We start from the raw sequence: 26,030 nt of genomic DNA on the forward strand, positions 1-26,030 counted from the left end.
TGTCGCCAAATTTTATTCTATAAATAATAGCTTTGCAAAGAATATATGGTGATGCAAAGTTGGAAAAAGCTGGTTTTTCTTCCGTGAATGGCTTCACTGTGTTGGGAGAAGAGGCACAGAAGAAATCAAAGAAATTAAACATGGGGTGAGTTTTCCTGATAGGCGGACTCTAGTGCTTTAAAATAGACTAGATAATCTATCTAGGGATAATCTGAGGGTAGAACAGACCAATGCCTCATTTCCAATCTGGTACCCTGGAAGAAAACAGTGTATTTTCTTTAAGGTCTTGAGAGGTTTTTCTTCTGCTTTGTTTTGGTTTTGGTTCATTTTGTAATCAACCTTATTAAGGTATCATTTACATACAATAAAATGCAGACATTTTTAGTCAACGGCTCAGTGACTTTTAATTAATGTATACATTTGTATAACTACCACCCCCATAAAGATAGATAACAATTCTAAAACACTAGAAAGTTTCCTCCCAGGCTTTTGCAAAAGTATCCCCATCTCCCACCCCAAGGCAACCACGGATCTGTTTTTTATCTTTAGAGATGACTTTTGACCAGTTTAGAATCTCATGTAAGTTGAATAATACAGTGGGTGCCCTTTTGATCTGGCTTCACTTGCTCAGCATATAGTTTTTGAGATTCATTCATGTTGGGATGTTTTAAACCAGGACTTTAGCCTGGGTGGCTGATGTTGTCTGAAGGCACCTATAGGTACATCTGAGTCTCTGGCATTGTCACTGTCTGTTCTTGGCTCAGTATTTTCAACTTTATAAGAAGCACAAGGTTGAAGTAAGGAAGATCATTGTCAGTATAATGGATGTGAAGTGGGTTCTGTTATATAACATTCTCAGCATAAATTGATCTGCTTGGAATCATTGTGTTGATAATGGACAAGGATACTCCTCCTCCAAAAACCTTGATACTATAAAACTTCTAAAGGACGCTGTCCTAGGACTCTTTTAATTTTCATGTTTTGGGAAACATTTCTGGAGAATTCAAATGCTCACAACCTGAAAGAAACAATTATTCACCTGAAAGCTGACTCTGCTAAAGTTGAGTTGTCTGACCTTTACATGCTGATAGAACCCAAATAGCCTTGCAAAACAATGCTCTCTTGTTGGATATAAGCATATAGATTGTTTAAGATGGACGTGTATATGCAGTAAAGTGAAAAAGCAAAGAATCTTTGAGTTTCCCTTGCTGGGTTTTGTTATTTTTTCATTTAAGTTTCTATAGCATATGCTAATAATTCAGGGAAACCTCAGGTTAGTTTTAGGTCCACTCTACATAAATGTTGAAGTACTCCATATCCACCTTTTTTCTACCTTCCTTCTTTTCTTCCATCTTTCCTTTGTAACTTCTTATAATCCATTATACTTAATCCTGCATTTGCTGAGGTGGCAATTAGTGTAGGAAAATACTGTGAAATTTTGCTGTTCAGAATGCATGTTGACCAAATTCTATATTGAGAAAAGGTCTGAATTTACCCAGAGTAACCCTTTCTCAGCGTCTTTGAATAAAGGGCATAGAAACTGGGCTATATATAATATCCTGACAGGTATGTAGAACTCATAGCAATTGCCCTAAAGAGCTTACCTAGCGTAGATGCATATGAATGCATTTAATAATTGCTTTATTGGCAGCAGTGCCAACATACACAGTCTGTTTTGTTTTATATCATTCTCATTACCTGCTGTTTACCACTGTATACATTGCTAATGGTGTGGTTTCTATGGCTTGTGAATTTCACGGCCAAATAATATGTAATCTATTGCACACTTTAGTGTAGAAGATGGAGACTCCATAACTTTTCGTGTGCTCTTTGCCCCTTTAGAATGTATTACACTGAGATCAGGCAAAGTAATAAATTTATTTCAAATGTGCGTGATAGCTAAACATCAATTAGGACTGATGGGCAATATTTCTGCTTCCAGCAACATAACAGTTTTTAAAGACTAAGCCATTGAACGTGGAGTCACTGAACATGGGACTCAGTTCACTGGGATCCTTCTTAGAAAAATAAAGGACAACTTGAATTGGATTTGTGTGGCTTATTCAAGTAGTAACTAATCACCTACATCTTGGTGAACTTAATTTGTCACAATTGTTTGGTATTTTATTAACTCTCTTCCCCTTCTTCCCCGACTCTCACGAGAACGGATCATGAGTATCTTAAAACATACTAAGTCGTCTTCCATCCCTGTTAATCTAACTACAAAAGCACACTTTCCTTATCCAATGTAACTTACTGTCTTTTAGAGTGGCTGGGATTTTAATTCTCTACAAAATTAAAATCAGCAAAGAGAAACATTTTCAAGGAGCCACCACATTGTAGCGCTTTAGAAAGAAGACTTTAGAATTAAGGGCAACTATATCATTTTATAGCTAAAGCACCTGAGGCCTAAAGTAGGCAGGTAACCATCGAGGTCAGCGAAAGGGGTTGAAGATCAGGTTTCCAGAAAGAGTCTAGAGGGACTCAATCTGAGCAGGTCAGAAACTGAAAGGAGGCCACGAATGTTCTGGGAAGGCTGGCATCTGGCCTCAAGTGTGGGATTCAGACAGGGAGCAGACCCGGGGGGAACTGAGCTTCTGCAGTAGGCAGAGAAGTCCACCTCCTCTCCGGAAAGAACCACTGACATCAGGGAGTTGAGGGGAAAGAGCAGAATTCCAGTCCACCTGAGAAAGCAGGCCAGTCTGATTAACTCTGAATTTAGGCTTATTTCAGATACTTCTTGAGAAAGAATTTGGACAAGAGCAAGTCCCACGCAGCCTCTTTTAAATCCATGCCCAGTATTTTCTGGTGGAGCTGCTTAAACCCTCCAAGTGACTCCAGTATTTTAATTTCGCTCTGTATTTAATTCCGACAGTACTATGATTGATTATTTAATGGGAAAATAAGTAGGGTCACAAAAGAGTGTGAATGTATTTTACAGGATGAGGATGGGCGGAGTGGAGCAGTCTGGAATAGGACACCAATAAAAAGGGATCTTGGTAAAGAAGAACGTCTATTAGACATGGAGAGGAATTCGCAAGGAAATTAGTGCCTGACACCACGCCCTTCTCTCTGCATGTTTAGAAGCTAGTTTCTAATTTTATTTTCATAGGAGATGTGCCTGTGATGAATTGTCTTTTACCTCCACACTATTTATCACATGGACATATTGTGAAGTTTGTGTGAGAGAAAGCAAGTATTAGAATGTGTCTTGCAAGGAGCTATAAACACTTCCTGGAACAATCTAGGGTAGAAGGAAAAGCAAAGGAAGGTGGAAACAAAGGAGAAAGACAGCTAATGATGCTGGAGTCTCTCGCTGGGATTTGTGGTATCTCTTTTTGAAACTAAGTACAGAAAGTCAGAACTTGACTGATTGTTTCCTCATCACGGTTTGTTTTCAGTTTTGCTTTTTTCTTGCTCTCTCATCAGTTATTCCAGCCATTGCTATGTCATTTTCAGTTTCAGTAAGCATGCCTGTCTTGTTTCCATTTGCATTATTCATGCAAACGTTGATTGAACTGATGACCCCGAGTTATCAAGGAAACATTAGATACACCAGTAGATACATTTCTTAATTTTAGAAAAAAATTACCGAGTGAAGGTTAAAATAACTCCTCTCAAATTTGTCATTTTAAAAAAACTTCTCCTAACATACAATACCTCATTGCCTAACAATGCCAGATAAATGAAGAATTCCTATGTATTCATGAATGCAGGCTAGTCTGTATGTTTTTTGGCAGGTATGACCGTTAACAAGGGTAACGGCCTGGTTTGCTGGCCATGTCCTGTCTCCTAGATAGTTGTAGTTTCTGTTGTCTTTCAGTTGGTCCATTGGATATCAGAGGTGAATTTATAAAACTATACTTCCCTTTACACTTAGTTTTTTGTTTTGTTTTGTTTTACTTGAAGTTTAGTTGATTGACAATGTTGTGTTTCAGGTGTACAGCCAAGTGATTCCGATATATGTATTTCTTCTTCAGATCCTTTTCCATTATAGGTTATTACAAGGTATTGAATATAGTTGCCTGTGCTATACAGTAGGACCTCGTAGTCTATCTACTTTATATACAGTATACACTTACTTTGTGTGATCCACGCTGGTCAGACCACATGATTATTTTCACTTCTGATATAATTTTTTCAGGTCCAACCTCAAATCTTTGATAAGAAGATATTTTTTAGCATGTGTGTGCTCTAAATCCAACAGTAGTTAGCAGAGATATGGTTTTGCACTAGGTATTCTTCGCTTTTTTGTTCTCGGCCAACCAACTGAAAATTAGCTTTTATTTTCTGGTTGGTTTGCTAGATGTTTATGACTATAATAAAAGTCTTACATTTTGTCTCATATCTTAAAACACAATCTGAATTAGCAATGGGTGTTGTGCTATTCATAGGCGCTGTGATATAAATATTGTATAAGTGAGATGTAATGCTTGGTGTACATAAGGGTTCAATAGTCCACCGTGAGAGTGCAGCCTTTTGAACAACCTCAGTGATAAGTGGGAACCACTTGTCCAAGACTTTTATTTAAGATGCAATACTCATTTCTATCCCCTTCAATACATTTTAAGTACCCCAAGCTAGAATAATGGGGCTAGAGGTGCAAGAAGAATATTATACCAAACAGGGGCAATATAAAAAAACATTACAATCAAAGTTTCCTTATTAAAAATATAAGTCAAAAACCTAAATACACTATTATTCCACAGAGTTTTAAGGTATATTAAAAACATTGTGATAGGATGTTTCAAAAATTATGGTACAATCCCCTTCTGACACCCTCATTCCTAAGTCACCACTTCAGCAGGACTGGGCTTTGGCATACTCAACCCACATGATGAGACAATAGCAAAAGAGCTTTATGGCTCAGTTGCCGAGGACTAGCCCACTAGGTTCTGAAGACAAGTGGACCAGGTGCTCCCACTGTCCAAGCCAACCACCGAACCTGTGAGTGAGGCTGTCTCAGACCAGCTCTCACTCAGCTGATCCATCAGTTGACTAAAACTGCATGAAGGAGCCCAGATAAAACCAAAAGTAAAACACTACCCAGATGAATCCAGTCCTAAATGGCCAAGTAATTGCTATTTTAAGCCACTAAGTTTTTTGTTGTTTTTTTGTTTTTTATATCTTTATTGGAGTATAATTTCTTTACAATGGTTTGTTAGTTTCTGCTTTATAACAAAGTGAATCAGTTATACATATGTTCCCATATCTCTTCCCTCTTGTGTCTCCCTCCCTCCCACCCTCCCTATCCCACTCCTCTAGGTGGTCCCAAAGCACCAAGCTGATCTCCCTAAGCCACTCAGTTTTGAGGTGGTTTGTAATACAGCAAAAGCTAATCTATACTATAATACAATTTGGTCAAGTGGGTTTATCCTTGAGAATGCAAGGTTGGTTCAGTATCAGCCAATCAATTCATGTGATTCACTGTATTAGTTAAATAAAAGGAGAAAATCATATCATCATTCTTTTTAGATAGAAGAGATAAAAAGCATCCCATGAGGTTCAAAATCTATTGGGTAGGGTAAATTTTATAAAACTAGATCCAAATAATAACTATCTTTCCTTGATAAAGGCTATATACCAAAAATACATGGCACATGTATACACTAACAAAAATTATTATACTACTAATTTTTTTAAAAAATTAGCATTTCCTTTAAGGAGAGAATTGAGATGAAGATTTCTAACATTACTGGTCTATTGGAACCGACCTTTTTGGAGCTGTGTATTGAGAGAAATAGAAAGAGAGAAGGTTTAGAAGAATATAGATAAAAATGTCATATTTATAGATCGTTTTGATTATGTATTTCATTGGAAACACAGGAAAATCAATAAACTATTAAATCTAAGAAAAGAGCTCAACATAGGGGCTGGAAAAAAATTAATACACCAAGATCAATTGTGTTCCTCCATAGCATCAATATCTAGATACAATACAAGATGAATTTACCATAGTAACAAAACCTATAGAGAGTATGGGGTTTCACCTAATAAATTATGCAGAAAATCTTCATAATGAAAACTTTATTAGAGGACACATGAGTAAAAGAAATTTATATCACAGGTATGGATGAGATGACTTACTATAATAATATAAATGTCCTTATATTAATCTATAAAATTAAATGCAACTGTAATAAAAGGCCAAGCTCTTTTTTTTTTTTTTTTTGAGGGACAGCATAAAAAAGTGATTCTAAAATGTATCTGGGGGACTTCAATGGTGGTGCAGTGGTTGAGAATCCACCTGCCAATGGAGGGAACATGGGTTCAATCCCTGGTCCAGGAAGATCCCACATGCCACGGAGCAACTAAGCTGGTGCACCACAACTGCTGAGCCTGCACTCTAGAGCCCACGAGCCACAACTACTGAAGCCCACGAGCCTGGAGCCTGTGCTCTGCAACAAGGGAAGACACTGCAATGACAAGCCTGTGCACCACAACAAAGAGTAGCCTCCTGCCCCACGGCTCGCTGCAACTAGACAAAGCTCACACGCAGCAATGAAGACCCAATGCAGCCAAAAAAAAGAAAAAAAGAAAAAAAAAGAGCAGATTGCTCTATCTCCTATAAAAAAATTAAAATAAAATAAAGTAAAATAAAATGTATCTGGAAGAATAAAGTTCTCCATACAGCTAAGGTAGTTTTGAAAAATAAGCTCAAAATGGAGAATGTGCCCTACACATTAAGATATATTGGGAAGTCATGATAGATAAGAACTGTGTGATGCCCTTGGAAGAAATAGCAAATAAGAAAACAACTCAAACAGGTGTCCTAGAAATAGAGCTATATACAGATAGAAAGTTGGCACATGAAAGAGATGGAATCATAGTCCAATGGAGGAAGTTGAATTACAGCTTTTGGGGAAACAGTCTCATTTTAAAAAGAGAGATGAGACTGGATCTTAACCTAGTGATATCACTTATGTTGTACCCAGTCCTATATAGCTCACCTAATCTTCACAAAAAAATCCACAAGGCATAAACTATTATCCTCATTTTACAGGTGGAAAAACTGAAGTATGAGAGATAAAATGACTAGCCTAAGAAGTACATGGTGGAGCTGGAACTTAAACCCCACAGAAATCATTCTATTAACCATTATGTTATATAATTCCACCTAATGTACAAAACTAAAATACAATAGTTTTAATATTTAAATGTGAAAAATAAAATCTAGAGAGAATAAAAGAAATTGGAAGGTAATATATTTGTGATTTCAGGGTAAGAGATGAAATAGATCTTTGAAAAATAAAGAAGCATACATTGTATGAAGCAAAAGTGATGAATTTAACTATATTAAAATTATAAATTTATTAATATAAAAAATCTGATTTAAAAGAATAGGCAGAAGAGCTGAATAGACATTTTTCCAAAGAAAACATACAGATGGCCAACAGGCACATGAAAAGATGCTCAACATCACTAGCCATCAGGGAAATGCAAATCAAAACAACAATGACAGATCACCTCACACATGTCAGAATGGCTATCATAAAAAAGAACAAAACTAACAAGCCTTGGCGAGGATGTGGAGAAAAGGGAACCCTGGTACACTGTTGGTGGGAATGTTAACTGATGTAGCCACTAGAGGGGTGGGATAGGGAGGGTGGAAGGGAGACACAAGAGGAAGAAGATATGGGGACATATGTATGTGTATAGCTGACTCACTTTGTTATAAAGCAGATACTAACACACCATTGTAAAGCAACTATACTCCAATAAAGATGTTAATAAAAACAAAAACAGAACAACCATATAATCCAGTAATTCCACTCCTGGGTATATATCTGAAGAAAACAGAAACACTGATTTGAAACGATGCATGCACCCACATCCAGTGTTTATAACAGCATTGTTTACAATAGCCAAGATATGGAAGCAACCTAAGTGTCCATCAACAGATGAATGAACAAAGAATACGTGCCATATGTACACAATGGAACACTGCTCAGCCATAAAAAATGATTAAATTGTGCCATTTACAACAATATAGATGGACCTGGAGGGTATTATGCTTAGTGAAATAAGTCAGACAAAGACAAATACTGTAATGATATCACTTATAAGTAGAATCTAAAAAATAAGACGAATGAATACAACAAAACAGAGAGATTCACAGATATAGAAAACAATTTAGTGGTTACCAGTGGGGAGAGGGAAGCGAGAGGGGCAAGATACAGACTGGGAATTAGGAAGTGCAGACAACTATGTATAAAATAAATGAGATACAAGGATATATTGTAGGGCATGGGGAATATAGCCAATATTTTATAGTAACTTTCAATGGAGCATAATCTATAAAAATATTGAATCACCATGTTGTACACCTGAAATTAACATAATATTGTAAATCAATTATACTTTAATAAAAAATTAGAATTTTATGTACAATAAAGGATACCAAAGTCAGACTGAAAAACAGTTGATGGGTAGAAGACATATACATTATCTAAAACCCAATAAAGGACTCAACATCTGAATACAAAAACTTCTACATCTCTAAAGACACACAATACTCAATAGAAAAATGAGCGAAGTCATGATAGGCAATTCACAGAATGGAAAACATGAATAGCAAGAAAGTATATGAAGACCTAACTTTTCTAGAATCAGAGCAATGCAGAATTAAAACACCTTACTTCATATGAATCCACACATGCCAAATTTCCAGAAGTTAAAATGCAAATTATGCTGTGGAGCAACTATGCCTGCGCACCACAACTACTGAGCCTGCGCTCTAGAGCCTGGGAGCCACAGCTACTGAGCCCGCGCGCCTAGAGCCTGTGCTCCGCAACAAGACAAGCCACTGCAATGAGAAGCCTGCGCACCACAACGAAGAGTAGACCCCGCTCGCTGCAACTAGAGAGAGCCTGAGTGTAGCAACGAAGACCCAATGCAGCCAAAAATTAATTAATTAATTTTTAAAAATGCAGATTAACAGCGTGTGGTGACAAAGGATATGGCAAGAGAGAAATTCCAAGTATTGCTGGTGAGGGGAAAATGGTACAGCTATTCTGGGGAGGAATCTGTGAAATAAGGCATATATATGACTTCTACCTCAGCCATTCCACAGCTGCACTGTTACTCTGCACTGTTACTCAAAGGGACATGTGGAAAGAGTGTATTAATGCCTATGGTGGACATAAAGTGTTGAAAATAGCCTAAGTATGTATCACCAGGGTAATGGATAAGCAAAATATGGTATTAACATATGGTGGAATATTAGACAGTGGCCAGAAACAATAATTTCTATGGAGCCACACATTTTAAAACAATAATTTTGTGTAGAAAAAATAAAAGAATAGGATGTGATTTTTAGTCGATACTACTTTTGCAAAAATTAGAAAATACAAAACAATTCGGTATTTCAAATAGATACACATGTTTAAAATAACTATGAAAGGTGAGTTGGGAAATTATTTATTAAATGGCCCAAATGGTGCTATATAGGGGAAAATAAAGGAAATAAATCTGGCAGAGGAACGTCGGGGCCAAAACCAATCTTAAAAGTATTAGAAAATAGAGTGACCATACACACTGATGATAGAGTGACATGAACTGAGGCATATGGTCCCTTTTGAGTAAATGCCTTAAATACAAACTAAAAAAATAATGTCATTAGATTTACAAGCACTATAAAAATATTTAGCAGTATTGCAATAGATAGTAGAAATATATAACCTTTCAACTTAAATAAAAACAAGACTGATGAAATATCATCTTTGTTCCCACGTCATCCATGCTAAGGAAGAAATAAAAATCAGCTTTTAAGATAGAATTTTTTACAATGAGAGATAAAAAACAAACAAAAAGAAACCCTAACTGTTTATCCCATGAAGGGAGAAAAAAACAATTTGAAAAGTCAGAGTAGAACTCTCTGAGGACAATATTTAACATCAATTTTTGTAAAACAATTTTAAGAAGCTGGTTTTGAATTGTTTATAGAGTTTCTAATTAGCATGCTGAGGAAATACAGGGTCCATCTTAATCCAGAAGCAAATAAAAAGTTCTGACTCTTAAAATTCTAGGCTCTAGAGTAGGTGCGTGCTGGTGTGCTGGTGTGTATGTGTGTGTGTGTGCACATTTGCTGTGTCTTTTCAATAAACTCAAGAGTACATAAGGGTGTATGTTATTACATTGTAACAATTCTTGAGCAAGTCTAACTGAAGGTCAGTAGCAAACAAGTAGATGCCGCTTGGGTGGCCCCCCAAACTCTCAGGTAATGAGCAGATCTGGCTTGGCAATCATGTTCTGCTTTTAGACATAATGCATTTTTTTTGTTCTTGTTAGCACTGAAAGACTAACTTGAATATTCTGCAACTGATGAAATGGACAACAGAGCAGTAACCTAGAGTTTACAAGTATTTGGGGCAGTAAAACTTTAGTTCTAGATTTAACTTGGATTTTAGTCCTAATTTAACTTGGATTTTCTACAACGCATTTTTTTCCTATAAACTGGAGGTATATACCACCATAATCCTAAAAAACCTGTGACTTTGGGCTTCAGGGGTCTAAGCCTTCTCTCTAAGTGACTGAAAGGTACAACTGGATATTAGACCTGTCTAAAAATTGTCCTCATATACAAGGGTTCAGCTTGATTTTTGGGTAGCTGTCATTAAAAAAAAAAAAAATGTGCAAAGAGCTAATGGCTTTTGCTACAAGACAAAACCATTTCTCCTGGACATGCAGTAATAGGAGGCAATGCCATGTGTTGGAAGCATGCACATATTTTATGATAGATATTAATCTGGAGGTTAACAGCTAGGTGCTCTGGTTGAAGTAGTTTATTTCAAACATACATATAATGTTAACCCACTTTGTAACAAAGCCTTCAGCATTTCATATGCAAATTTATTTTTCTTTCTAGTTTAAGCCCAAGGAAATCCCTATAAGTCTTGTCTCCAAAGAGTAAATATAAAGAATTCATAAGATTAAAGAGTTCTTATCAATTGTATAAAAAACTAGAAATGTACTAACTAGACAAAAATGTAGACGTCTAAGAGAACGTCCAACCAATAGAAAAGTAGAGGACTGCACTGAGATTGCAATCCTGAGAAAAATACATTATTTCTAAATGAAAAAGTAAAAGGAGATAGTATAAATTAAAGCCAGAAGAAAAATTTAAAATCTACAAAAATACGAGTCAATACAAAGTTAAAAACCCATGAATTTTACTATATACCCAAAGGCTTCACAAAAGATCTCATGAATATCACAAATTAAAATAAAACAAACAAAAGCCAGAAATATTGTTTTCCCCAAATTGTACTACTACCTGCTTATTGCTTCAGTGGTAAGAAGAAAAATTATCTTCAAATAGTTAAATTGTATACCTACTTATATTTTAACTCTTAGGTGGATCTTGTTATATAATATATATGATCTCTAAAGAAAACTTGTTGATTGTTTATTTTGGCATCTCTTAGGAAATTCCTATTTAATTAGATAAGTCTCCTTAGATAACTCTTAAATAAAAATAGATGCAAATACAGTATGTTTCATATCATTCATTTTAGACCTCTAAGAGTTGGAAAAGCTCAACCTGGAGAAGAAACTAGTTTTATTGAGGGAAGAAACTACTTTCCAGTTTAGAAGAGGAGGGATTATCCCATTTCTGTAGAGGAAGCAATCAGGAAGATACAAAAAGAATGATCCTTGCCTAGTGCTAAGGCCAGAACTACTGTGCATATTGTACCAGATCTTGTAAAAACAGCCACTGTGCTGGCACTCACAGGCCTGGGTCATGGTGTGTTCAACAATAAAACTTTGTTCCAAAGGATGGAACTCCTTCGGGCCAAAAAGCTTTCACGTGCATTATTCCATTAACCTCACTGTTTTGTTATGGGAAATGTGTTTATTTTTTGAAATGACATTGAAATGTATCCTTAAAAGAACACTTTAGGTCTCAACAAGATTCTCTTCTCTTTCAGCCAACACTTTACCTTTTAGAAATCAACAGTCTACTTCTTTCTTTAAATCATCACATTTCAAAGCTGTAGCAGCTAATAAATGTTAATGTAAGTTTTCCAAAACTGCAATCTCCCTAAATTTCTATGCTGTCTTCTTTATCCTGTCTTTTCAAGGTAAAGGTATCTTTCCAGTTTTCTTAGCATTATCAGGATTATGGATTTTGTTCATTGTTAAAGTTCGTTATTTATGGACATAAATTAATGTAAATGCAAAAATATCTCGTATTATTCACAAGCTGGCTGACTTAAATCACTCGCTCTTAAAACAACTTTACTGCTCTCCAATCTGTTCAAATGCACGGAAATATAAATTCAGGATGATGTGGCTTTTCTGCAATGCTTTCTTTTCAGGCTGCAGTCTACATGACAGCGTTATATTTTATCCTTGCTGCTGTTGTTGTTCAATCTATAAAATCTCTCTTGAAGACCCCCAAAACAGCTTGTAATTTACTTTTACTTTTGGTGACTCACTGTTTTCAAATTGCCATCTCTGAACATATCCCCCTTCCAGGGAAATTTATGCAGACTTTTTTTTTTTTTCTTCTACATACTGATTTACGCTAACCTGAACAATTTACCACTTCTACATCCATGTAGTAGCTCAAATAAAATGAGTTCCTGTGTTAATCCCACAGTAAACCTCGGTAATTCTCACATCACAGGAGTTGTAAACGTTTGTTAACAGAAAAAGAATGTTTTTCCCAAAATAGCTACATAACTCTTAAGACTACTCAAATTCCTAAATAATCCTTTTTACAAGACTCCCGCCAACTTTATTTTGATACATTAAACATGTGAAGCCTATTTTAAAAGGTATTTAACAGTGACTTCATCCAAACAGCTTCCTAGTTGTTCTCATAATGTCTTTTCTCTAAAGTTTTCAAACTGTTTTTAAACCAACTTGAATAGTGATGAATGTGAGCCGCTATCAAAACGCTTAAGAAGCATTCTGCCAAACAGGATGGGCAAAAATGTTCTAGATCTGCTCAATCTGACATTAGAGGTCATGCAACTTGAAAAATGAAATAACTATTTCCAACACTCATTGAGCCCTTCATTTTAAAAATAACTTCAGGGCTATTTCCACACTCTACATTTAATAATACAATTTTTTACAAAGGATGCTAGGCTCGGTGAAATCAGAAACTGATCTGCCACTTAAAGCTGGTGAGTCTATTCTTAATGGGCCTCTGGTAGATTTGGGATACTGACGATAGCAGTTTCATTTAAGAACTTCACTAGTAAAAAGAATGACATCCGAAAAGGACTGCTGGGGAAGACAGGGAAGAGAAGACCGGAGTCTCCTGAGAAGAAAAAGAGAAACGATTTAAATAAAGTCGCTAAGGAGGAAGGAGGTGGTGAGAGGCGTAGACAGAAGAGCGAGAAAGAAGATTTAACGAGGAAGTGAAATGGAGCGCAGAGGAAGGCAGAAGCTAATGGGGAAACAAATGGGAAAGGTAGTGTTTTCAAACAGGCATGCACCAGGAAGGGACGAGTTACGGCCTGGAGTAGCCCCAGTGCTTTCAGGTGAAAGAGATGCTCGCAGAGAACAGGGACAAGCAGTTTACTTCCAGGCTTTGGAGCAAACTAAAATTTCCTGCCCCGAGCCTCTCCCAGCCTCGGCCGAGCGCGGAAGCGGCGGCTGGGTTAGGGGCGTAGCCAGGAGCCAGGCCCGGCGTCCTGCTCCTCTGGGCTCCTCTGGGCTCCGCGGCCGAGGGAAAGAGGCGAGGATTAAGCGGGGAGAGGTCCCGGCCGCAGCTCGGTGGCACCCCGAAAACGGTCCGGGGCTTCGCGGCCGTTCCCCCTGCGGCGGGGCGCCCAGCGGCCTTACCTGGGGCGAGGGAGGGAGGCGAGGTCTAGGACGTCCGCTCGCGCCCGCCGCAGAACCCCTCTGCTGCACTCAGCCCAGGCTTCCAACGGAGGCGCGACCCTGGCTCAGCCGCCGCTTCCCCCTCGGGGTCTTGGCCACCGCCTCCGCCGCCTCCGGGGCTGTTTACACCGTTGGGCCCCGCACGCCGCCGCCGCCGCCGCCGCCGCCTTCTCTCCACCCTAGCGCCGTTGCCGATTCGGCCGCCGCCACCTCCTCCGCCGCAGCCTCGTCTCTCTGGAGCATCTTCCAGCCACCGAACCCTGAGAAACAGAGACTCCAGCCGCGCCAGCAGGAAACTCCCCCGCAACTGCTAGGGGGACGAATTGGTCAGAACACCGGCGGCTTTTCTACCATTGAGCAGCAGCCGCTCCGCTCCTTCTGCCTATGCAGACTCTTAACCCATAATTGCTTTACTCTTTACCTCTATTTCTGGGTTCTTAAATTAACTCTTACATCAGTGTTCTTCATTACTCAAATTATTTTTTCTTAGGAACTTTTCTTGGAAGTAAGTTCATGCTATTTTTGACAAGAAAACATTTGACTTCTGAAAGAATTCTTACGGAAATGGGTTTATATCCCAAATGCACCACCAAAAATCTTTGTGACCTTGCATAAACGTCCCTTACCATTTCAGGTGCTATCTTTGCTTGACTCCAAAGGGAACTGATTAAAACTATGAGCATCTAGCTGTTATGCACTTTTGTCTCAGTTTGGTCAATGAAACTCTCAAAAATCCATCAGATTTTCATTATTTTTATCATTAGCCTGTTTGTGTAAAATAAGTTACCATTTGTGGAGCCAGTGTTCTCCTTTATTCCGGCATCCAATCATTGTAAATATTTCTCATGGACACATTCTTAGAAGGCCTATGAATAACCTGGCCTCTTACTGATTCTCCCTTTTGGAGTCTTACTAGCCAGACTTCCCCAATAACTTTCAGAGAGAGTTTTCCCCCTTTCCGGGTCTTCTTTTTGACTTCTATACGCCATAGAACTTTCAAAAGTCATCACACCAATACTAATATTACCACATACCCTCCAAAAAGCTCCAAGCTGTTTATGCCTATTCATTAAGTTAATACTTTATCAAAACTTGTCCAATTGAGTAGTTTTAGCACAGATATTTTACACAGTTTAGCACAGACATGCTCTGTTTAAGGCTGACAGATCCATTAGGAATTAACTTTCTGGTACATTTTCCCTCTGACATTTTCCTCACAACTGCGTTTCCTCGTAACTGAGCCATCAGTTATCTCTTGCCTATAGAAAGGCAGATAAGAGAAAAGAAAGCTAAGTGAGAAAAGATATGTAAATAGACTAGCACAATATTGGACACATAATAAGTATTCAATAAATGATAGCAAGTATTCTTACCCTTATCCTCACATTAGTTTATATGTATTAAAAACTGATTACTGGACTCAACTCTTACTTCCATTTCTCACTAGATCCTCACAGAAACCTTGGAGGAAGCGAGGTTTTATCCCCATTTTACAGGTTGGGAGACTGCAGCCTAGAGGGCTTAAGTACCTTAACTGAAGTCATATAGTCAAGAAATAAGCCTATATTTGTCACAATCACTTGCCCATGCTTTGACGTGACACCACCACCCATCATTTACCCAGCTTCACCAAGGTACTACTAATTTTTTTACTCTTATTCTCCTCTCTTTGCTTCATACTGCCATTGTCACCAACCCAGTCAAATTCACTTTTAATTTTCCAATGTTAGTGAAGGGAGTAGAAGGTGGAAATTGAGGTTAAAGGAGGAAACTTTAATGTTACTCAAGGATGACTTCATCTTAACTTCCAGCCTTCGTCTACCCATTCTCTGCTCCAGTCACATGCAGAGTATTTGCTATCTCTTCCATAAGTCTTGACTTTTCTTGTCTTTATGCCACTTTTCTTTTCTCCATTTGCAATGAATCTCCCTTTCCCTTGGTTCTTCACCATTTCTTACTCCATACTCTCCATTAAAATTCAAATCTACCTTTAAAGTCCAACTCATATACCAGTTCTGTCCTGCAGTCTCCTGGATCTGCCAGGTCAGAACTAACCACTTGCTCCTCCGTGCTCCTGCAATGGCAATGATGTTAGAAGGGCGAGTGATTTTACAGCTCGCTCACCACCTGTGGGAAATATGTCCTATTTGCCCTTCCACATCCTTTCTCCACCCAACTCTATATGGATGGCTTGCATGGCCTATCTTAGTAAGTGTCCTTGCTCTGGCTTCCGTTTGGCTCACCAATGAAGAGTACCAATAGAAGATTGTAGGGAACGAAGGAGGGGAGTGAAGTTAGGGTATTAATTCTTGCCAAATTGCTGGGAGTTGGCTGCATCCCCCAACTAACATATAGTGCTTCTCTGTGGGGCGTCACAGCATCTTTGGGGAGGACTCTCTCTCCAGCAAGGCTTCCTTTCTCTTTCATCTCCTATAAAGTAGCCACACTTTTACTGAACCCAGGGCACTACACTATCTCTTGATTCTCTACATTGGGCTCAATTTATCCTTATTGATGTACCCCTGATTTCCTGCTGAGACCGTGTCTGATGAACTTTGTAATATGCTCTTCTAAGCTGTTAATTTTACAAACCATATTATTACACTTATTAGAAGAATGTCTTCAGGATGTGTCAGTAAGCTCTGATTGATGATAATCGTAAACAGCTAGAATTTATGGAACATAAAGTATGCTTTGGTTACTCTCTTGAGTACACTGTGTGCATTATTCTAATTAATTAAAATCACTATTAGCTAAGCAAGGCACACAGATGCTAAGAGGTTCCCAGAAGTAACTTGCTCATGGTCACTCCAGTGTCTCAGTAGTGTTTAGGACTCAGATCTGTCCAAAGCCTAAACCTTAAGTTCTAGGTCTAAGCAGTGGCTCTCAAACTTGAGTATGCATCAGCATCACCAAGAGAGCTTGCTGAAACAGGTAGTGGGCCCCACCCCCAGAGTGTCCGAGTCTGTAGGTCTGGAGCAGGGCCCAAGACTTTCATTTCTAAAAATTCCTACGTGCAGCTGATGTGCTGGTCTGGATACCAGACTTTGAGAACCACTAGTCCAGGCCTTTTAGGTCCAGAATTTCAGGTGTTAGAATAATTTTCTGGTGATAAATGTCCAAAAAAAAAAAAAACAGCACTGCATTTTTCTGTTTGTAAGGAGGTAATACATTCAATCTTAAAGAGTCAATAATGGAACTAAGTATTTAAGAAAGAAGAGTTATTCTCCAGGAAGATGGGAGGAGATGGACATTCTAAGGACAGGAATGCCCTTTCAGGAAACTTGCAAAGGGAACAGAAAAATAACATAGTAAGATTCTGCTATCCAGTGTTCACAGAACATGAGTGGGATACTCTTGACTGTAAAATGGGAAGCCAACTTTTGCTCACCATGTACATACCTTATTCAGTACAAATGTTTATTAAGAATCTCCAAAAGCTAGACACTAGGCATCAGGGCTACACTGATAGAGCAGATAAAGTGCCTGGCCTCACGGAGCTTGTGCTTCAGAGGATGTACATCAGCTAGATAGACTGAATGATGGATACTATATTGGGTTCACACTTCATCTCAAGAAAAAAATATATCCATAGACGTGATCCAGGAGTCAAATGGCAAAAGACCTAGCCTCAAAGTGAGTGTTAATTTCATTAAATGGTAGGTAAAAATTATTTTATATGCTGAGATAGACTCTGCTTAAAAGACACACTATTCCTCCAAACGTATTATTGAAGCCAGCTTATAAACCTGTGACTTTTTCTAGGAGAAATGTTGCCTTCTTTCCCAAGAAGGGAGCAGTAGGGGTCGGGGTGGAAATAGTTTCATCATCAGAGGCACAGTCTCACTACTACTGCTGAGCTCCAATTCGCAACCTTCTGAATGTTTTCCAGACTAAGTAATTTAGCAAAGTGATGAAGAAAAAATGGCCCATTAATCTTATGATGCGTGTTATAACTTCACTCTGGGTTTAGCATAGGAAAAATATTATTTGCATTGATTAGATATATGCTTTATGGCTGCATATATTATTCACTCTGAACATTCTAAAATTATTAGCTGGGTTGACATGATGAACTGCACAGGAGTACTTCTAGATGACATCTCAATGTCATCTGTTACTCACATCATATAGGTCTAGGAATCAATATGTATTTTACTCAATATGAGATCTTATTCCAAACACCAAAATATGCCTGTTTTTATTCGATGGTTATCATCATGAAACTACCAGCTAAACATCATTTAGAAAATTCAAAGCAAGTAAATTACTGTATTAACTGTCCAACTATGATTATGACTTTCCTCCACTTATAGCTGAACCTAATATAATGATCTGGTCAGTCTGACTAGGAGGATTTATTCATTAATTTACTCAAATGTTCTGAGGTATATTTTGAAGGACTTAAATTATGGTCTGGTTTGTAGGATCCAACAGTAAGGGTGCAGGTTTATCTCCTACAAGCTCTGTGACCTTGCCCAAGTGACTTAGCATCTCTGAGCCTCACTTTCCTAATCTGTAAAATGGAAACAATAATAGAACCCAAGTTGTAAAGCTGAAGGAAAAAAAGTAATATGGTAATGTATTTTGGCACAAAAGAGCAGTTACGCTGATGGTCATTATTTGTGAATACTGTTGCTAAGATTATTGAAAACCTGTTGTGTGTTAGGTGCTGTTCAAGGACTAGAATTTTAAGACTGTTCTTCACCTTTATCCCAGTTTTACCTGCAAAGTTCTGCCATGCACTGGAAAAACATACTGGTATTTCTAGGGAAGGGGACCACTCAGGTGACATTTTTGTTTTACCAGGTATATAAAGTATACAAAGGTTATAGTGTATCTTTTCAGTCCTTTGGACGTCTAGTTACCTTTCACTAGAATGATGCTAGTAGATCCTGATAGATACCTGAGACAAGGTCAGGTCAGTGATGTTGGTACCTTTTCTGGCTTAAGAGCATAGGGCAGGGCTTCCCTGGTGGCGCAGTGGTTGAGAGTCCGCCTGCCGATGCAGGGGACACGGGTTCGTGCCCCGGCCCGGGAAGATCCCACATGCTGCGGAGCGGCTCGGCCCCTGAGTCATGGCCGCTGGGCCTGCGTGTCGGGAGCCTGTGCTCGGCAGCGGGGGAGGCCACAGCAGTGAGAGGCCCGCGTACAGCAACAACAACAACAAAAAAGAGCATAGGGCAGAAACACAGGAAGAGAGGTCTTCCTTTTCCACTCCTGTTACTAAGAACCCTCTGGAATAATGACAATCTGAAACAGATCACTACATTGTTGCATGTTGTAGAATCAAAGCAGTGTACAAAGCAAAGAGCACTGGCCTCCATTATACTTGCATTTCACTCGAGATTCACTTTTCTAGACCGTGGAGAAAGCAGATGTTCCAACACTTTCCAGGTACTGGAATATTACAAGCTGGCAATCTCCACCACTGCATGTTTGATCACACTATTCCCTGCAAATGGAATGCTGTTCCATCAAGGTCAGATTGACCAGTGCAAATACCTGATTTTATCGTACAGTCAGAACCAAATTTAACTTACTGAAATTCTGCCCAGCTCAGGGTCTACCTTCTCTGTGAAACCTCCTGTGAGATCCCAAGTTACAAACAACTCTATCTTCTTCAGAAGACACTGTATACTATATAAATAATAATTTACATAAAAATATATGTATATGTGTGTGTATTTCTTTGTTACATTAAGTTACAGCTCCTGTGGTTTCTCTTCTTAACTAAACTGGACCCCCTTATCATCACAGTGGCCATGTACATCATTGTATCCTCCAAAAAATCCAGATAATAATATCATGGATTCAGTATATAGTTGTTTAATAGAAAACAATTAACTAACCACTGCAGAATACTAGTGTCTCTCAAGGTGTGTTCAGTGGATCATAAATCCTATGAGACAGTCCATGAAGGAAAAGATTTCAAATAAATTTGGGATCTGTTGTCCACTACATCTCCTTATCAGAGACTCATAATTCACAAGACTCGTGAAAAGCTCTGTAGCAAAGAAACTGTTGACTTAGTTTGACCCAGTATTTCTCTTACAAGAGTATCAGTTCTGGAGGTCAAGGACATTTTCCACCTCTAATACAACATCTCTACTGCCTAGTAGAGTGCCTGGCACTTAGTAGACACCTAATAAATATTTGAATAAGTTTCAACATACATTCCCCTTTTAAGCTATAGAAGAAAAACACAGTATATAGTAGATTTTGATTTACTTGGGGAGAATAATAATATGAATAGATAAATTTACACAAATCATTTTGAAGTATATATATTTGACAATACTTTTTTCCACAAATCTACACAATGGCACATTTAGTGGTGATAGTAAACGAACTACATTTGCTTCGGAAAACTTGCTAAGAAGGATGGCTACTAAAAACTACAACTTGAACTCAAAACAATTGATTTAGTTCATTGGTCCCCACTCCTTAGCAGTTTTAATATAGAAGAAAATAGACGCATATATTTCTTTTCTGCCATAATATGACATCACATAAGGAATGCTATGTTATTAGCTAGAAATAAGATTTGCTTTTGTTATTTTAGTACATGTGATCACATAAGAATAATTCTAGATTTTCCCCCTCCTGTGACTCTCACAGCATCCCCATCTAAAATAGACTTTGGAGATTTAGATCAAATGTCATATCAATTGTCCTAGACTGCTTACTATGTGCTTTCACTATAGATTTTAATGTCAATAGAGAAAGGAGAAGGAAAAGTCAGAGGGAAATGAAACAGGTGTATGCAACACCCCTGTCTACTACCGACATTTCTCAGAATTCTGGGGGAAGTTGCATCTATAAGTGGAAAGTTTTTCACCATGGAACTCACGGTGGTTGAACTTCTCATGAAGAATTTTTTTTTCACTACTGAAGAAAAATATGTTTGATTTTACCATAACTGAAAAGTTCTCCCATTTCTACTTCTGAGGTTTGCCCTCAAGACTACTGTTTACCTAATGGAAGTGACTCCTATGCATGGAGGAAAAAGTGCACCATTTGAAGGAAAAGCTAAAGGAGTGATATATTCAGGTAGCTCCTCATTCCACCAATGAAAACGTACACATAGATTTTCCACTTTACACCTCATTTTCCCCCTTATTTTCATGATTTTGAAATGAATATGTAGGGTCTGATGAGTTTGTCAATAATCTATAATTATTAGTGTTATTAAAATAGAATACAAATGATAAGCCATATGTAAAAATGCTGTGGGAATAAACTGCTATACCCCAAATAATACAAATGAGTGAATGGCAGTAAATGCTAAGAGAGATTAACAACATAAAGGATATTAAAAAAATGATGACCGTATTTCATATTTATGTGTCTTTTTCTCTCTCACTTTTTTTTTTATTGCGGTACGCGGGCCTCTCACTGTTGTGGCCTCTCCCGTTGCGGAGCACAGGCTCCGGACGCGCAAGCTCAGTGGCCATGACTCACGGGCCCAGCCGCTCCACGGCATGTGGGATCTTCCCGGACCGGGGCACGAACCCGCGTCCCCTGCATCGGCAGGCAGACACTCAACCACTGCGCCACCAGGGAAGCCCTTCCCTCTCACTCTTACTCAATTCCTAAATAACTAAGAGAATATGCTCACAAATGGTAAGCATGTTTTGGATGTTCGATGTGTGTTTGTGGGAAAGAACAAAAAAAAAAACTGCCTCAGGTCAAATATCATACAAGAGATGAATGAGATTAGAGATGGGACTGGGATTTGTGTTAGTTACTCAGTAGCTAACCAATCACAGATATGACAGTGCAGTGTAATATGCAAATATACTTTTAAACAACTTCCCTTAAGTTATCTACTGTCTGTAAAGACAATCACACTCAACTGCTCTGCACTTAACCCCAGAGCTTCTGAGTTAGAATCTCTTAGAAATAGGTACACGTTTCATTGCTTTGGCAACATTTACATGGCTCTGCATCAGGCAATACAACTGCTAAGACCACACTCTGGGAATTCAGGAAAGGCCAGTGTCCAGTTCTGGTCGTTCTACCACCCAACTGTGATCTAGGGTAAATTCCTGATAAAAAAAAAAAAGAAAAACCCTGAAGATTCTGAAACAGTATTTCCTACTTCACAGGGTCGTCATGGAGATAAAAGGTCAGTAGGATAAAGTGCCTCTCACCCAGGAAACACTGATAAATGCTACTGATGCTACCATCATCATCATCATGACCGATCACGAACATATTGCCACGTGGAAATTCAACATTCCCTGGGCCATTCACAACTTTCCTTTAAAGGACTCATATTCTATGTGGGGTCTTAACACCTTCAAATAACAGAAAATACAAGTCTTTACGCCTTTTTTTCTGTAGCTAATTTTGGCATCTTTCACCTCTGTCCACTTAAGTGTTGGTTTAGCACATTCTTGTCACACAAAGAAGCTACTTCCCAAAGAGAGGAACAATGTGTCAAGTGACAAAGACATTGAGTGAAGTCTTTCACATCCTAGATTGCCCACGGTACAGCTCAGCTGGTCTCTGGGTTGGAAGGCCTGGGTCTACTTTGCTCGTCTTTTACAGGGGAAGGGACATGGTCCTTAGCATGTGGTCTGTGAAACAGAGGCAGCTGCGGGTAGAATTATAACACAAGCAGAACTGGCTTCAATTCTTCCTTCTTAGGTCTTTTTCTTCTTGTTCAGCTGTTCAAGGAACTTGCCTGCCCTCTGTCCCTGCCAGGACGATGTTACGTCTGCCTGGATAAGTAGGTCACCATTGTATATCAGGAAAGGTCTTATTTGTAATCATCAGGAACCAGATACGGCTAATTTGAGCAGAAAGGAAACTTTTGGAAGTTTATGGTTAGGCCTCAGTAACTAGAAGCAGACGAAACAACCGAAAGCCAAGGCTATGCTATTGCAATTATAGGATCAGGCCAAAGTGATGTTGTAAGTCCTAGCTGGCCTTGCTACCAAGCAGCAACAGGAAACAGGAGGTTGACCCAGCACTGCTGGCCTTGCTTCTTTACATCATTTATTTGTAATTCAAAATCCAAGAGAGGGGTGCAGTTGGCCAACCCGAGGTCGCCCGACTGTTTTCCATCTGTAAGGGAGACTGAGCATGTGAGTAAACAGTGTATCTGACATGTTCAGCTTGTATAACAAGAGGAAGGCTCTGTTTCTCACCAAGACCCACAAAGTGGAAAACGCCCCAGAGAAAGGAATTTCAGATCAGATGCTTGGAAAGTTAAAAACAACAACAAACAAATGCAGATGTGGAATTAAAGATATGGAGTCATTAAGAACCTATATGTGGAGTGATTCAGACCTGAGTTCACATCTGGAGCAAGCTACTCAATCTTGCTGAGCTTCAATTTTCTTTAAAGGAAACAACGTGGAAGATGATATCCACATGTAACTTGTGGTACACATGAAGGAGGGTAGTACAGTATATGATGCCTGGCACATCCTATGCATTTTGTAAAACTACTAGTAGTACTATTATTATTGTTACTTATTATACAATTTATTGTAGAAATTAACAGGGAGAGTATTAATAAATGTTAATACAGTGCTAAGTGTCACATTTATGATCTCAACTAATTATTTGTTGATTCAACAAACATTCCACATATCAGAAAATAACCTGTTAGTGTGTGTATATATATATATATATATATATATATATTTTACAGAAGAAAAGAAACCCTGAGGCTCAGAAAGTGTAAACAATGTACCAAAAGTCACTCATTTAAGAGGTAATGGAATATTATTCAGCCTTAAAAAAATGAAGGAGATCCTTTCATTTTGTGACAATATAGATGAAACAGGAGTGCATTATGCTGATGAAATAAGCCAGACAGGATAAATGCGAATGATATCATTTATATATGGAATCTAAAAAGAAAAAAAGCCACACTCATGGAAATAGAGTAGAAGACTGGTTGCAAGGGGCTGGGGTGTGGGTGGGGAAAAGAGGGGAAGACTGGTAAAAGGGTACAAACTTTCAGCTGCAGGATGAATAAGGTCTGAGGATCTACTGTATAACATATTTACTACATCAATAATACTGTATTGTATAACTAACATTTTCTGAGAGAATAGAACTTAAGTGTTCTCACCAAAAAAAGAAAAAAAGGAAAAAGGTGTCATGAGCTGTTAGATGTATTAATTAACGTGATGGGAAGGATCCTTTTACAACGCATATGTATATCAAATCATCATGATATACTCTTTGACTATCTTACAATTTTGTCAATTATACCTCAATAAAACAGAAAAAAAAAGAGGTAATAAAGATGAGACTCCAATCCAGGATTATCCAGCTCAAAAAACTACACTGTTAATCATTACAATATAGTATCCATCCATATGTTGTAACTGTAAAATGCTTAACACAAAGGAAACGTGAAATAAATGGTACTTATTCTAACTCTAATGCTTACTAGATATTAGTTATGTGGTATGCTTTACTTCTAACTACAAGGGTATAAGGTGCAAATTCTTGCTACAGAACATAAAAGCCCCTGTGGTACCCTGTATGATAAACACAGTACCTGTAAATCTCTCATCTCTCAACCCAGAGTCTCCTCAAGTTGGAGGTCTTTACCCCATTTATAATGTGGGAATAATGCCTTTCCCACATTTGCACTGGGCATGAAAATTCATACTTCCAGGTGTATACTGAACCTCCACTTAGCTCCTCGTCACCTTGGAATCACCAGACCAAAGATCATTTATTCCATTAATATAAATGATATAGGGATAGAAGTACAGAATATACAGAGAGTGTTGGAGGAATCCAAACAACAAGTCCTCCACTCTCAAAACAAATTTTAGAGTTCCAAAAGTAAAGAGCAATGTTTGGAAATAAAACTAAAAATGAAACTAACATCTACAATTAGCCAAGTATTTATTATGGGCCAGGCTACTTACTAGGCACTTGATAAACATTACAGCTCATCTTCCTGCAGTCCTTCAAAGCATATAATATTGTTTCTATTTCATAGAGAAGAAAGTTGTATCTAAGCAGGTTAGTGATTAGCCCAAGACCACAGGGCTAGGCTGTAAGAAAAGAAGGCCAAAATGGTGATGGATGTTATAACTAGAAGATTATGGCTAATCAAATAAAAATATTCAAAACGGTCCTAATGTATTATTAGGATTTCTTTAGAATAACTTGGGTGCCTTAGTGAATACAGTAGTGGTAGGCACTACAGTCTCTTTAATTTGCTAATCATACAAATCTACTTTAATATTCTTGGTGACAAGGAGCTAACTACTGATAAGACAGCTTCTTCAGTTTGGGGGCTACTCCAGGGTGAAATGCCGGAACGTCTTACGGCCTGCAATGTTACCTAGTTCTACCAGGGGGAATAAAGCAGAACAAGTAGCCAGTGTTCTTGACAAATGGATACAGTTTCAGTTTTTCAAACTATGAGTGTCAGATTCATTCATTGTATCAGATAGATCTGTCAAATGGCTTTGCCCATTTACTAATGGATGGCACACTGCAGACACACGTTGGGTCAAAGGACTCAATGTCACCTCATTGATACTGTCATCAATATAATTTGTATTGGCATTTTGTCTCACCCTGACTTTAAGGACTCTGTGAGGAGATCCAGGTCTCCAGACCATGGACTGATCACCTCTGCTTGACACAGTATTCTCTGCTCATTTCCAGAGGGGACCAAGGATGAGCTCTTGTACTTCTGAGTCTATTCACCCTACCTGGCAACACATACTAGCTGGGCTGATTGGATCAAGCAGGAACCCCGGAGTTTAAATTTCCAGCTGCATTGGAGGAAACAGAGGCTATGCCCCAATCCCATAACCCCTCACTTCTTACTGCTAGCCTATCCTAGGCTGTTCTTGCTGATAGGAGTACTTCATGCTAAAAATTAATTTTGCTTACCTGATGGCAGTCACACAACCTCAAATGCCATTTTTATAAACAAGGCAACCACCAATGGAGTGTGGTTTAGGGTTTTTTCTTCTGTAGACCCTGCCTACCCTATAAAATCTCCCATTACTGCATCATGGAGACTATAATCCCTTTCCGAGGGAATAGATTGTTTCCAACCATAAGATGAAATAAGAACCTACATTTCCATACTGCCCAAAAGGAAATAAATTGATTACAAAATGCAGGAGAATGACTGATTTTCCACATTTGTTGTGTTCATTAAAGGGTTTTTGAATAGACTTGACAATATT

General features: G+C 38.4%; 1 protein-coding gene across 1 annotated transcript in view; it reads right to left on the reverse strand.

The window, feature by feature from the left end:
• Positions 1 to 26,030, reverse strand: part of LOC125961680 (metabotropic glutamate receptor 7-like) — a 50,215-nt gene that overhangs the window by 1,302 nt on the left and 22,883 nt on the right. Inside the window, exons 6-7 of the mRNA XM_049700484.1 lie at positions 24,747 to 24,875; positions 13,801 to 14,099 (exon numbers count right to left, since the gene is read on the reverse strand). The gene's annotated coding sequence lies outside the window, so the exon portion shown is untranslated. The remainder of the gene's footprint in view (positions 1 to 13,800; positions 14,100 to 24,746; positions 24,876 to 26,030) is intronic.

The sequence above is a fragment of the Orcinus orca genome, chromosome 17, assembly GCF_937001465.1.
Source record: "Orcinus orca chromosome 17, mOrcOrc1.1, whole genome shotgun sequence".
Taxonomy (NCBI): Eukaryota; Metazoa; Chordata; class Mammalia; order Artiodactyla; family Delphinidae; genus Orcinus; species Orcinus orca.